The sequence below is a fragment of the Triticum aestivum genome, chromosome 3D (genome assembly GCF_018294505.1).
Source record: "Triticum aestivum cultivar Chinese Spring chromosome 3D, IWGSC CS RefSeq v2.1, whole genome shotgun sequence".
In the NCBI taxonomy this organism is placed as follows: domain Eukaryota; kingdom Viridiplantae; phylum Streptophyta; class Magnoliopsida; order Poales; family Poaceae; genus Triticum; species Triticum aestivum.
The window spans coordinates 535511953-535527489 of NC_057802.1; the positions used below are offsets into that span (position 1 = coordinate 535511953).

The window sequence follows — 15537 nt, forward strand, 5'->3', positions numbered from 1 at the left end:
GGCCCACGACCCCCGAAGCCCGAGGCGGGCATGGCTATAGGAGGCCGTACGGGGGGGATGTCTCCCGTGCGGCCCGGCACTGTAGCCACGCCAGCTACGACGTCATCCACGACCCACTCCTGTACGGCCCAAGGACTGCGGGCCCCTTCAGCCAGAGAGAGGCGTGAAGGCGGCCCGGCTCTTCCTAGTCGGCCAAGAGTATAGCCGGCCTCCAGAAGCCGGCCACTCCCCTCCTCGAAACAGGAGCCCCATTAAGGAGACAAGACGAGGTGAGGCTACAGTGATAGCCCCCGAGGCGGCCCACTGTAGCCACGCTCACCTCGACAAAGCCCTCATCATCAGAGGCGCTGCTACAGTAAGCAGCCGCCGACAAAACCCTAGGCGGTGGGGCCGGCCTGTCGACCAGGTAGCCGGCAGCCGGCGGGACCCACCAGCCGGCGGAGAAGCCGGCGAGCGTAGACACTGACGGCTGGGACCAGATCCCAGTCGGATTACCATTGTACCCCGGGGGGTAGGCCTATATAAACCCCCCGGAGCACCCATGCAAAGGGTTCGCATCTCTGCATGTTTGGCTTCCAAGCATAGCACACGCACACACACCATAGATAGAGAGAAGCAAGAGCTAGCCTTGTTCTTCTTCTCCCTTGATCCCAACAGCTCTAGGAGCGATTGTAGCTACCCTTTATCGATCTAGTGATCATGCGGAGACCCCGCAGAGCAGGACTAGGGGCGTTATCTCCTCGGAGAGCCCCGAACCTGGGTAAGATTCGCCGGCGAGCATGTCTTCGCCTCATCCCGTTTCCAGGCACCGGCGACGTTTTATTGGCTCCCACAATGATAAGCCACCCATTGGCATATGTCGCACCAACCACCCGACAGAAACAGAAACTACAATATATACACATCGAAGAACACGAGGCTAAACGAAAGTAATTGAAAGGGTGTTACTTACCAAAGCTCGTTTTACAGGTTCGGTGCAGCTCCTCTTTAACTTGCCACGCTCCTTGAAGATGTCCCCAATATCCCGTGTTTGGTCTTCATTGCTCCTCTGCATGTTCACACTCGTGGTTTTAAAATCTCAACATGGCAAGAAAAATATACTACTAGTAATACTCGGGCATCTTGTGGGCAACATTAAAGCACTCGTCTGCCATGTTAGAGCATCTCCAACAGAATCGCAACACGCGGCGCTTTAAAAAAGCGTTTACAGTGCTGAGATCGAGAAGTAGAGATAGAGAGTAGAGACTAGAGAGTAGAGGATAGTTCTCAGCATAGATAGATAAAAAATAGATTATTCAACTACTCCTCGTCATCCGACTCCTCCTCGGTGTTGTCCTCCTCCGACGTCTGACTGTAGGCGTGAAGATAGCGATCGTCGTCGGATTCCCAGGGCGACGCTGCTCCTAGCCTCATGTTGAATTGAGCATCCACTTTTCTCCTACGCTTGTCCTCGCGATAGGCGGCTCGCTCCGCCCTTCTCTTATCCCTCTCCGCCCTCCTTTGCGCGTAGAACTCGCGCTTTTTGATGATGTCCTGCGGGAAGCATTGGCACCACAGCGCCATGGCTTCCTCGTCCATCTTGACGATACCGAGACGGTGCTCCCGCCTCCGGTTGTCGCAACGATCCTCGTCGGTGATAAGCCGCGGCAGAGGCGCGAGCTCCTTTGGGGAAGTTCAATGTTCTATGAGGGCACCGGAGGCGCCCACACCGCCGCGTTGTACGCGCGGGCGGCCTCGTTGGCGGTGTCGAAATTGCCGAGGCCGAGGCGCATCCCGCGGAACCGGATCTCGGCGGAGAAGCCGCCGGAGGGGCGCGCGCGGACGCCATGGTATCCACAAGTTTCCCGGCGATGCGGCGGCATGGTGGCGCGGCGACGGCGAGGCGAGAAAGAGCGGGGAGAGAGCGGTGGCGAGGCACCGAGCGGGGAGAGAGCGGTGGCAAGGCACAGAGTGGTGGGAGGGCCTTGGATTTTATAAAGCGGGCCGGACGCCGCGCGCCAAAACTAGCGCACGCCCAGCCGCTTTTTCCCCCGCGCGCGCAATCCTTTCCCGACGTCTCTGCTATCTCTACTCTCTTCTCTACTGTTATATTTATTTTATATTTAATATTTATCTCTACTTCTCTCCTCTCTACTTTTTTCTCTACTTTTTCCCTACTCTTATAAAAAACAGAGTTGGTGATGATGGTGTTGCTGCCATCCTGCAATATAAGCCATCCGATTTATATCCAACGAATAGGAAGGAAACTGTGGCAATTTTGCAAAAGATACCCACACCCCTCTCCGCATTTGCAAATAAGGCATTTCCTCGTTCATCCTTTTCTTTCACAAGATAAACTACTTATACAAATGCATCTTGATGTTCCATGCAACGCATGGGCATCTTGCTAGTTTCTCTACTCCTATAAAAGACTGAGTTGATGGTGATGGTGTGTCTGCCATCCAACGATTTCAGCCGTCCGATCTACATCTATCGCATACGAATCAGTTGCCACACTTTTTTAAAAAAGGCGCCTGCAACTCCAGTCTCTCCCGATCTGTACCCCATCGTGGCTTCGTCTCTCCCGATCTGGAACCCTCTCGTGGCTTCATCTCTCCCCACCCCCTCCGGCCAGCCATGGAACCCCGATCTGCCGCGGTGGCCGGCGCCGGCGTAGTCTGCCCCAGTGACTCGCATGTCTCCTCTCTGCCTCTGCAGCACCCCGCTCACCCCCACCCCCCAAAATCCGGGCCATCTCCTATATTCCCCATCTCCTCCGATCCCGACCTCCGCAAGTACGGCATCGACACATCTCCTGCATCTTCCTCTATACCAGTCGTCGCACCACCCACCATCACTATCTCCTCCCTGTCTCCTCCGCCCCTCCCCCGTCTCCTTTCAGCATTGTAAAAGGAGCACGAGGTCAAAGGGGGGCAAGATCTGAGTGGCTGGAGGCTGATGCCTGACGGGACACCATGCACTAGGGACAATCTCTGCTCGTTTAACACCAGGTGCTACCTCAAACTAACGCCTACTCCGAGCCCGCATTCGCTAGCTACAGCCGTGGCCAACCATTGCCCACAATGGCTTAGGCTGATGCCTGATGGGACACCATGCTTAGATGAGGAATGCACGCCGTGGAAGTAATCTGTTTTACGGTTCCACCCTGAACGGCAGCGGGCTTCCGAGATCCTCGCCTGTCGAGGTAAATATTGTTCTGCTTATTCGATGTTACTTGATGCATGCTAGGTGCTTGACAAAATGACAGAGTGTGTATATCGTCATACACGTATTTAGTATTAGCCATTCAGTTGGTAGATGCAGCTTCTTGGAACTGTTGAAAATTGGCCTCCGGTGAAGAATAACAGTGCGCTGAATATCTCAACTATGTATCAGGCACCACACATGTTTTGTCTGTCCATTTCTATGCCATTATTTTTCTTCTGGCTTTGGTTGCTTTGTTAGTGAATGGGCCAGTGAGGGGTTTACTCTTAGAACTTCTAAATTTTAGTTCAAATCATGACCTGAAGTTTGGACATTTCACAAACTTGTTTTTAGTTTGCATCCAATGATTCCGTATATTAAGTTTCTGAACCTAATTAAGTGTTTGCATCTTAAAATACACCCACCTAAGTTTTTAAATTGCAGCGAAAAAATTATAAAATATACATGTTGCACATTGAGTGTTGGAAATTAAAGTGAAGGTATTGACTTACATTTTAAATACTTGACATACTTTCTGTGAACTTGCATTGAGTTTATAGATTCTAATTTTTGTTATTAACTTGGAAAGTCTTATTACTTCAGGTCTTGAATCCCTACATGGTGATCCTATCCTGGTAAACAAGTACTTAAGAACAATTTTTGGCCAATGTTAACTTTTTTTGGCTCATGGTTCAACATGTTTCCAAATCAGATATGGAAGACAAGTACTCCAGCCGCTGATGAAAGCGGCCCAGAAGCACACATAATGACGGACGTGGTTTTGATCTATAGAGCATTTGAGGATCAAATGAGATGGAGATTCAGTTCTCTAATTTCTGTTTTGGTTCAGTTTTTTCACCATTTCTACTCAAGGTGGCGAAGGGTTTCCTTGTGATCGGCGCGGCACCAATCTTCTGGGTGTTATGGAAGACCAAGAATAAATCCTTCTTTAAATGTGTTCGTCCTGGAGATCCAACCACTGTATTTTTTTATGTTTGTCAGTTCTTAACATCTTGGGCAACCTTTGCAGAAAGGGGCTCTTTAAGGACTGTTGTGACAGCGATCCCGTAAGCTGGCGATGGTGGTGTAGGAAGTGTATGGGCGTCGACATAGCTGGAACCAATAAATTGTCGTCCTCCTTTTTGTGCTTTCCTGTGTTAGCCTATTTGGGATTCTATGACCAATTTCTTTTTTCTCTGTATGAGAGTTGGCTGTAGTTCGTCAATTACTGGTCGACGATGCTGATGCTCATGTTACCAAGGATATGACGTAAGGAGTAGTTGTTTATGCCTTTGTGTTCTGTTTGGGTGGCTTATACCTGGCCCGTACGCTGGTGTGTGTGCATGTGTATACTGGAATGATTTCAGCAACGATATTGGGCATGTAAGCTACTTTTCTTGGAAAAAAGTGCAACTACATGGCAAACATGACAGATGTTAAGATGTTTAAGATTTTACTGAAGTGAAAGCTGAGCAAATTCTTATTTTGGGGGAAATTTCACTCAAATGCGTGTAAGCTTGGGAACAAAATTGAATATCTGAAGAAAGATATCGATATTTATTACGCAAAATATGACCCGACACAGGTCAATTTGAGCACACAACATAGTAAAATAAACTATTTTTTGATGTTCCGTGCAACGCACGGGTATCTTACTAGTCTTATAAAAAAACAGAGTTGGTGATGATGGTGTGCCTGCCATCCTGCAGTATAGGCCGTCCGATTTATATCTGATAGATAGGAAGGAAACAATGACAATTTTGCAAAAAGATACCCATACCCCACTCAGGATTTGCAAATAAGATCTTCCCTCGTTCATCCTTTTCTCCCACAAGATAAACTACTCATACAAATGCATCTTGATGCGTGCAACGCATGGGCATCTTTCTAGTTCTAAAAAACTATCTATCATTTGCCACACTACTGGTTGCAGATGAAAAACCTACCCAAGCACAGTGTGATACAGGAGCGACACACAATTACAAGCTGATATTCTGTTGGACAATGGAGGCTATAACCAATTACTTTTACGGGAACAATAGCACCCAGGAATTTTGAAGGGTAGGTATGAACAAAATTGGAACTGCACATGTACTACTAAGTGATTCAATACACACATTACCAATCGAGGAGGAGAACAATTGTCGCGGCGGCCTCTGTGAGTCATGGTCGGCAACAGGAGTCAGTTCATTGTCCACGACGGTGGTGCTTCTGCACTTGGCGTCGGCTTCCGGGAAGCAGATCCGAGACCGTGGAAGACGGTGCCGGGGAAGAGGCTCCGTGTACGACGACGATGGCGGACCGGCTCCAATGCGGCGTACGAGGTCGTCGATGAGGCAGATGCGCTGCGGTGGACGAGTGTGCCGATGTAGAAGGGGAGGAGCACGAAGGTTGCGGTGCCATGGAGAAGTCTATTTTGCGGTGGGGATAGAAAATGGGGAGTATTCAGGTGTACTACTCTGGGTGTCGGGGTAGGGTTGGCTGGGTAGGGTGAACCTGAAGTTACGAAAACAGCCCCCTACCAGTCATCCATAGGCCTGTTCTGAAGGCTATGATGGTAACTTCCCACTGCTCGAATCAGGGTCGCGGGAGATTTTCCCGGCGACCTCAAAATTTTGTGACACTGAACTCCCCGTGTGGCGTGTTGGGTGATTCGGCTAAGCAACTAGCGAGTAGTACTAGTAAACTCTGCATATTAGGTTTGACCGAAGTCAAACTTCCTAAAGTTTGACCAAGTTTATAGAAAAATATAAACATTTACCATAACAGATATGTATGATGTGAAAGTACATTCAATAATGAATCTAATGGTATTTATTTTTTAATGTATATGTTAATATTTTTTGTTATAAACTTTCTGAGAGTTCGCAAAACTTGACTTTGACCAATGCTAATACGCGGACTTAAATAAAAACGGAGGGTGTACACATTTGTTTTCTTAGTATGTAGTGAATTAATCATTTGTTGAAATTGTGAAATAAATATATTTGGCTACTGACTTCGAATGTAATGGTCTATACAATTCAATAGTTACAATCATTGTCGAATTCCAAGATGTATACGAGGTCTATAGTACTTCACAACATGCTCAAACTCACATAATCCCAGTCAAATGACAATCAAAATGCATTTCATAGTTATTACTTTGTAGGATGCAACAAAACCAACAATAACTCTACATCAGCCATTATAAAAGCAACATTTTGAACATATCCCAATGTGTGAATGAAACGTGCAGAGAGAGCTTGCGAAGATGGAGCAGATAGGGCGGGAAAGATTGTATGTATGTGGATGAGAGAGTAGGAGACAAACCTAACGAAACAGAGAGAGATAGAGAGAGAAAGAGAGAGAGGAAGAAGTTAGGTCTGTGAGAAAGATGGAGACATGTAATATACGTGAGATGCGTGTGCATCCGGATTCTGTACACGTGGAAGGAGAAGAGACAACAGGTTTGATGGGAGAGCTGGAAAAACATGGACGAGAGGGGAAGGATCTCGTGGGTTGAGGGATTGATAAATTTATGCGGGGGAGAGAGGGATTGGTAATTTTGTGCGAGAGAGAGAGGGTGGGGGGAGGAGTCAGTCAGCCATCGTCACATCATCCTGCTTCCAAATGGCCCCGCATTCTCTAGCGTAGTGTGGTCGCCGTCTTCGATCTCCTCGATGCCCTCTTTGAAGATTGAGGTGTTGTGCATGCTGGGGTGCAGAGAAGCACAAGCGAGAGTGATCGCCATATAACCTTGGATGGGGATGAATTGTGTGCTTGGGGAGGGTGTGTGTGTGCTGTGTGGTGTGTGTGTGTGTGTGTGTCAGATATTGAGAGAAAACAAACCTAAGAAGAGAAATGTGTGTGTATGTGACGGAAAGCTACATGCTAAATAGGGTATTCACGAAGGGATTGTGCGTGCGAGATAGAGAGCGATGTGCGGGCCTTGAGGTGGGCAGGGGCCGGGTGAGGGTGTCAAAATGTGCGCGTTGATGCATGTGTTACATGCGATCATGCGAGGGATGGACGAATTGAGAGAGATGGTTGTTGTGTTACGGATTCTCCTCTCTCTCTCACACACACAAGTAAAATAGAAGACCGTTATCTCATGTATACACAACGTATCGGCATCTGCCTATGTCTCACTCATGCATGATCATTTACACATTCACACCTCTCTATGTCTCTATCACACGCACACCGTCTCCACATTGCCCTTCCGCCACAACACACATATGGACACTGTAGGGGAACGCAGCAGAAAACAAAAAAAATTCCGACCTACGCACCAGCCCAGGACCACTATGGAGACTGCATACATGGTTTGATCTTTTTCGTTACCGACTCGTAGCGCAGCGGGAAGTACAGTCGATGACGATCGGCGGTGCAGATCCCCGCAGCTAGGATTTACAACCTCCCAACCGCGAGGATGTATACCCTCATCTGCTCCTCAGACAGCCCTCCGGGAGGCGGTCAAACAGCCCCCCGGACGGTGTCGCGGACAGCCCTTCGGGAGGACCTTCGAAACTCGAACGGTCACTCGGACAGCCCTTCGGGAGGACCTTCGAAACTCGGACGGTCACACGGACAGCCCTTCGGGAGGCACTCACGAACTAAGACCGAAACTACGATCTCTCTACAGAGTTGCACACATACGGTGTCATCTATCCGGCAGGGCTTCGCCGTCCAGAACTAGTTCCTGCCGGAACCCAGACAGCCTTACGGCTCTACGAAACTCTTTTCGTGGGAGGGAGAGAAGAAGCCAGATAATGCATGGCATGTGTATGAGAGCAAGGTATGAGTGTGGAGGGCTGCCCCTCCACCTCTATTTATAGGAAATCCCAAGGGGGTAGGGTAGTTTCACAAAAAACCCAAAATGCACATGAATGAAGTCCTTCCACAAGGACCTAGGAGTGAAACCAAGGAACAAGAGGGTCCCCAAGGGGGGATACCCCATGTGGCCGGCCACACCCCCATGAGGGGCCCAAAAATTGGCTCCTATCCATCCATGTCATCCCCAAGATCTTTTGGAGCAAAGCCCCAAAAGGTGGCTTTCCATAAAGTAACCATAAAGCTGATTTTCACTATTCACGACGACATTTTTCAGCGTCTGATCGAACTGAAAATATTTATGTGGGCTAAGAACATTTCCAGTACCCACTAAAATGATTTTCAACGCGTTCCGAAACAATTCCGGTTTTAGTGATTTTCATCTGCGAAACGCATCTGAAGTGGCTCCGGCAGCTCCGGAACATTTCCGGTTTTTATCTCAGAAAATTCCAAAAAGCTTCCAGAATGATTCTGGCATCCTCCAAGAATTATCAGGCATGTGCCGAAACCAATTTGACTTAATGGTGTATCCCGAAACAACTTTTCGGTATCATCAAAACTTATCCGATGACCTCTCTCTGCGGTACGATTCCGCTGTCCGAAACTTTTCGGTGTCCGAAACTTTTTCGGTGATTTTCTGTCAGACTCCCTGTCTAGTATTCAGCAGATAGATGACCCTTAAGCGTGTGACCCTATAGGTTCGGTGAAGTATAGACATGAACCGGAACCCCTTCCGATCAATGATCAACATCGGAGCCGTGGACACCCATATTGACCCCTATACCCACACGAATAAATATTCGAGTGAACCTCCAGTTGCCGTGTGCTATTCCTGTTGCTTCGCGATATGTTACAAATACCCGAGGTGAGACATGTTGGCATTCCCGTGGATCAACAACTTGTCCACTATGCTAGTTACCTCGTTACCGGTATTGTTCTCTTTTCTCGTTATCGTGTTCCGGCATCCCCGTGATCAAATCACAAAGTGTCTGGCCAGACGATGATGGATACCGTAACACCGAGAGGGCCCAGAGATATCTCTCCATCGTCGGAGGAGCAAATCCCAATCTTAAGCTATCAAGTTACTTGACACACTTTTCCATGAACCCGTAAGCCGCCGTAATAGCCACCCATTTACGGATGACGTTTAACAAACCCCAAAGTTCATGAAGCAAGCATGAAGAAACTCGATACTCTCATGGTCTAAGGAATCATGCAAACGTTAACCATCTCTGTGTTATGTACCAATAAACTTGTGACGAATGAATCTCATAGCATAACATCAATCCGGGTCGATTCAACACAAATGTTCTCTTAACATTGTGCCCTCAAAGTTGCTGGCATAGACATGCCCATGACCAGGAAAACAAAATCATCATGCAACACTTGAGCTAGTCTTAGAGGCCAGACTAGGAATACTTCTTACCGTTTATTATTCCACACGTGCATATGAGTCTTCCTCCGAGCCTCGTGGATATTGCAGACTCGAGAATCATTGCAGTTATAGCATGGAACATAAACATAATTATGAACTCGGAGATAAATAATATCATTTATTATTGCCTCTAGGGCATATCTCCTACAGACACATACACACGTTCTCTCTCAGTCACACACACAAAATCAGTATTAAAAAAAACTAGTGCACACCTAAAACGTCCAAATCCAAATAAACACGAACTGGAGCTAAATTCAAATATATGGAAATATTGTAGCGTCAAGAACTTTTCCAGGAAAAAAAGTTGAGTAATATTCAAGGATTGTTTTCACACACACAAAAAGGTTCATTGGATGTCCTTCGAGCGCGACACGGTGATGCACCGTTCGACCGATCGCGCGGCCACGGTTCAAGCGCTTGCACAGGATTCCGTATCGTGGTTGTGGTAACTAATAAAAGCCCTGCCTAAGTCTAATGTTTATGTGTACTAGTATGGTTTTCTTTTAAGTTTGACCAACCCTATATAAAACTAAACTAAGCTCCCATACACGCACTCATCAATATGCCGCCGCCATTGCGCATGCCAGCGCCCGCCTGCTCCGGCCAACAATTTCTCACCCATCACCGCCGTGTCACCGGCATCACTGTGCCATGAAGCCGAAGGCTCGCCTGCTCACGTCGTCTGCAGTCCCTCCTCGCGATGCCGCCGCGCTGCCAAGCATGCGAGCAGCTGGTGGAGGCGCGTCTATGCACGCAACGTACGAAGAGGAGGATGAGCGCGTGCTCCAGCACGCCGGCGAGGAGGAACTAGCGTGTCATTGTCGTCTCCGCCCGCGCGGAGGAGGCACGCATGGTGGGTGTCGTGGCGGAAGCCAGTCACGCGCGCGTCGAGCCCGCAAATCGGGGACGGACGCGAATCTACCTTCGAGACCTTGAATGCCACGTGGATCCTGCAATCTGAAGGAGCAATTTGGGTCAGTCGACTCTTGTGAGCCATTTGATGCAACATGGATGGCAAGAAGGGCTTCTTCAACCTCCGAAATTGATGCACGGTTCATCTTCTCAGCCCGCCACACGCCTAACCGCCTGCCGCCGCCGCCGCGCCCTCCCCTGAACCGCCTGCCACCGCCATGCTCCCCCAAGCCCCGCCATCCGTTTAACCCCGGGCACGATCCATTTTTTTCCGGCGAACTGCATTCCACACCCAACACTCATAAGATAGATCATGGGCACCCTGCCACCCTAATATAGATACTGGGGTAGCTTCTCTACCGTCTTCTTCCTTCGCTCCGTCGAACTTCTTTCACAAATCGACTGACCCAAATTATACTACTAGTACGAACATATTAAGTACAGTAGGAGCACGAAGATACGAGCAGTAGTACCAACTGCAAGAAGAACAGTAGTAAGACATAGTACTAGTACTACTGTACGTACTAAAGAGTTCAAATAACGAGAAAGAACATAAACATAGTTCTGCTGGGGCCTCAGCACAACACACCCTTGAAAATAAACTAAGCAACTAGTCCTTTTGACACTGCAGTAGAACCAGCATGAGCGAGGGCACTGCCACCTACTCGGAGTCCGAGTCCACGTCCTCGACTTCGTCCTCGTCCCTCTTCCTCTTCCTCTTCGCCGACGCTTCTTTGCTTGAACCGTACACTGGGCTCTGCTTCTTCATCCAACCCTTGTAGATATTTAAACAAAGGTAGGCATCCATTGCTGCGTACAGGATGTGATCTTCATCTAATGTCTTCGACTCCCATGCATGATGAACCTCGTGGTGAGGTTTCTTCAGTTTAGCATACGAAGGATCAATCATGGCTGCTGCCAGGGTCAGCATTGAAGGCTGAGAGGAGGACACCAGGCTTGCCTTCTGGAGATCGAAGGGCTGGCCTACAACGAGGCCTATCCGACCCAGGACATCCCTGTCGTTCCTAAAGTCTACAGTAACGAATTTCACTCTTTCGTCCTTGAGGAAGTTCTTAAAATCCTGGCACTCAACGTCGGCATGGCATATGCGGTAGACCAAGCACACGTTATGTACGCAAAACTGGATCACGGCGGGCTTCTTCTTCTCTACCTCCTTTAGAATCTTCTCTCTTTGCAGGACTGTGGTGTACTCAACATCTAGCCCAGCGACCCACTCATCCGTTGAACTGTTGAACATGCGTAGGAAGGGAGCAAGGCATGCTTTCACCGTCGCGGATCCACGTGTGTAGATGACGATGAACTCATCGCCGGTGATGGCTCTAACCTGGTACACAGCGGCGACCATGGAGATTTGGGAGGCCATGGATTTTGGAGGAGGGTTAGGAGAAGTTGAACTGGTGTAATGTGAAAGGACGGGATGACTGGGAGCGAACTGTTGTAAGGTACTATACTAGTAGAAGACGGGGACAAGTAGGGCGTGCGAACGGCGTGGGGTTGTTGGCTTGCCCGGTGGATAAACGGCTGCAAGCCCCCAAAGAGTTCTCGAGAACTATGCGGGACCCACTAGATGTCATGTCTACTAGACCCATATCGTAGGCCTGACGGTATAGCTTCTGCCTGTTCGCACGCCATGCCGACGCGTGGGTAACTTCACTTAATTCCGTCAACCGTCACACCTCCCATGACCTTCGCCTCCCTCACGTGGTCGCGCCCTTTGAGACTGCGACCGGCTATAAATGAGCAATTTTTTTTGCCTACTCCGCATGGATGATACTCCCTCTGGTCCTTTTTACTTCTGTCAACCGTTTGCAAAGTGTTTGACCAAATTTATACTAAAAATATCAATATCTACAATACTGATTATAATGAGTATAAAAATATTGATTTGACATTATGAATGTTGATACATTTTTCTATAAGTTTGGTCAAAGTAGAGGTACATTGACTTTAGACAAAACTTAAATGCACAATGCAGACTAGTTCCTCCGTCCAGGTGCGTGCCATGTCCTATCTTGTCATCACAACAAGGGCCCTGTTTGGATACTCTAACTCAGTTAAAGGTTAGAGTTAGATTCTAATCCTAAACTAACCCTGAAGTAACTCTAGCGAAAGAGGTGTTTAGATGACAGGGTTAGATGGAGCGCGGATACGGCGAGGTGCCTTCATGGGCGGTGCGAGAGGGAGGGAGGGAGAGGACGAGAAGCTTCTAGGAAGTGGGGAGGGATCTGCTGCGGGGAGAGCGAGAGAAAAATGTGTTTTTTAGTGTCCCGAGAAGAACTAACCCAAATAAGCACCTCTTGGGTGGGTTAGATTTTTTGAATGGGTTAGATGCATCTAACCCAAACTAACCCTCCTGTTTGGATATTTTTGGGTTAGTTGAGTTCAAACTAACCCAAACTAACTTTTACACATGGATCCAAATAGGGCCAAGGTTAGCTATTAGAGTACTACTACCTCCCTTCTAGTTTAAAGGGCTCAATTCAAAAATTTCACCTACTCTTAGCAAGATAGAGGCGGTGGAATAGTTTTTGTAGTCTGCAAAAGTACTCAACTAATGCTGTCGTTCTTCACGAAAAAATGTGTTTACCAATGCATGCATGGACACTAGTTACTCTAACCCCCTCTCTTCTTTAATTCTTTGCCACATCAGCATGTTTGCTATTCCCGTGTGCATGATACCAGCTAAGATACCACCATTATGGCCAGCCTTAATCATCGCATGCAATAATTTAGTGCACCTTGAAATATGAACATGTGTGGGGCGTGTATGTTTTTAATGACTTGAGACTATACCTAGCCCGACATGCAAGATGAGACTTATTATGCACCGTTCCCCATACCTGCAGGAAGCCCGTTCGTCTCCAAATCTTTTCCTCTCCATGTGTGGAAACAATATGCCTGCCAGACTCTCCTTCTCCCTCCAGCGGTCCCACCACTCCACCCCGTGTGGAAAAAATCTGCATGCATGACTCTCCTCTCCCCGCGCTCGTCCAATCTGTTGTGACCAGCAATATTTCCACCCCTTCCCTCCCCCGTAATTTACTCCAGCAAATATGCCCACGTAGTTGTTATGTTAATCACGCAACATATCTTTTGGGACGCTGCTTCAGTTAATTAACTGCAGGTGCATTGGGTCACTGACATATGGGCCCAACAGGGGTCTGGCCCACATGTCAGTGATGCAACTGGATCTGCAGTTAAGTCAGTGCAGCTCAGTCCCTATCTTACGTAGGTGTGCCATTGCTCGCTATAAATACTGCGCCTCCCACGGCATTCGGAAGAACGCTCACGTTCATCACTATCTCCTCCCCTTCCCTCTCACGTCGACCACCATGGCATTGCCCCTCCCAAGCCCTAGGCGCCCCTCGCTGCACCGCCTGGACGGTCACGCGTCGCCGTTCCATTACTCGCCGCCACTAGTCGAGGAGGACGCGTTGGCGTTCTCACCAGCACGCGCGTCGGAGTTCGCGTCGGCTCCCCGCTACGAGGAGAACGCCGCGCCGCCCGCCGAGCCCCCCAGCCTTGAGGAGCTTTGGAAAGAAATGGATGTCACCATGTGGGAGGCTCTGCCGCCGGCAGAGAAAGCCAAAATAGAGGCGGAGAAGAAGGCCGAGGAAGAGAAGCGCGCCACGGGGCAAGCTGCTTGGCAGGTCTATGTCGCGTCCGAGAGAGTCAGGCAATTGGATCTTTGGCAGAAGGCTTGTGCAAGGGCCGTGAGGGTGGCGGAGGACGCCCGTGCCAAAGCCCTGAGTGTAGCCGGGCCCAAGCGCCTCATCTACGCTTGGCGGTACGTGGACCGGGTGCACACTTCCAGCGAGGAGGAGTACCTGTTGGCGCCGGATCACCACACCGGTGAGATCGCGCTCGCCCGCCGGCAAGCCGCCAATCAACACCTCGCGAGTTGCGAAGCTGAGGAAGAGGCATTGTGTCGGCGCACTGGGAAACGGCCGCGCACCAGGGCACTCGTGGCGCCCCGCAAGCGCTCCTGCGAGCGCCGTGGCTTTTAGTAGGAGTATAATTTTTGTTTCTTAAGGCGATCTCATTAGTTTTGGGACGCAAATGATAAATCCCAAACATTCAGGAATTATTAGCACCCTTAATTAAGTATGTAAAAGGGAGAGTTTGGAAACCTTGTGTATTCGTATGCATTTTGTAAGTACGTGCACATAGCACAGACTTTACTATATACTATCGCACTACACGTCTCTCTCTATATATGCTTGCAGACTGTGCTACTCCCTCCGTCTAGGTCAATACGTCATCTTTGGTTGTGTGATAACCCGAAAGTATACGGGATCAATGGTAGCCTCTTTCGATAAGTAAGAGTGTCGAACCCAACGAGGAGCTAAAGGTAGCACAAATATTCTCTCAAGTCCTATCTGCCACTGATACGACTCTACGCACGCTTAGTGTTCGCTTTACCTAGAACAAGTATGAAACTAGAAGTACTTTGTAGGTGTTGTTGGATAGGTTTGCAAGATAATAAAGAATGCGTAAATATAAACTAGGGTCTGTTTAGATAAATAAACAATAAAGTAAATATAACGAGTGTGGAAAAGTGGTGGTAGGAGTTGTGGAATTGTCCCTAAGCAATTGACTACTTTACTAGACCGATAGCAAGTTTTATGTGGGAGAGGCCACTGCTAGCATGTCATCCGTGACTTGGAATTCTATGCACTTATGATTGGAACTATTAGCAAGCATCCGCAACTACTAACGTTCATTAAGGTAAAACCCAACCATAGCATTAAGATATATTGGTCCCCCTTCAATCCCGTTTGCATCAATTTCTATGCTAGGTTGAAGCTTCTGTCACTCTTGCCCTCCAATACATAGTCCTATCAACATACAACTAACCCTAAGGCGTGATCCATGAGCGCGCTCATATGATGGGAACCGAAGGACATCAACATAACCACAAGCAAATTAAATCAATCATAGCAATTCATCAATCACCAATAGGACAACGAAAATATACTTAGATATCATAGGATGGCAACACATCATTGGATAATAATATGAAGCATAAAGCACCATGTTCAAGTAGAGGGTACAGCGGGTTGCGGGAGAGTGGACCGCTGTAGATATAGGAGGGAAGGTGATGGAGATGTTGGTGAAGATGATGGAGGTGTTGGTGTAGATCGCGGTGATGATGATGGCCCCTGGCG

General features: G+C 48.5%; 1 long non-coding RNA gene across 1 annotated transcript; it reads left to right on the plus strand.

Moving 5' to 3' along the window:
• The first annotated feature begins 2557 nt into the window (after window positions 1-2557).
• On the plus strand, window positions 2558-4660 carry LOC123075253 (uncharacterized). The gene is made up of 3 exons (XR_006436114.1): window positions 2558-3184; window positions 3787-3818; window positions 3896-4660. It is a non-coding gene; the product is annotated as an uncharacterized lncRNA (long non-coding RNA).
• The last annotated feature ends 10877 nt before the right edge of the window (window positions 4661-15537 follow it).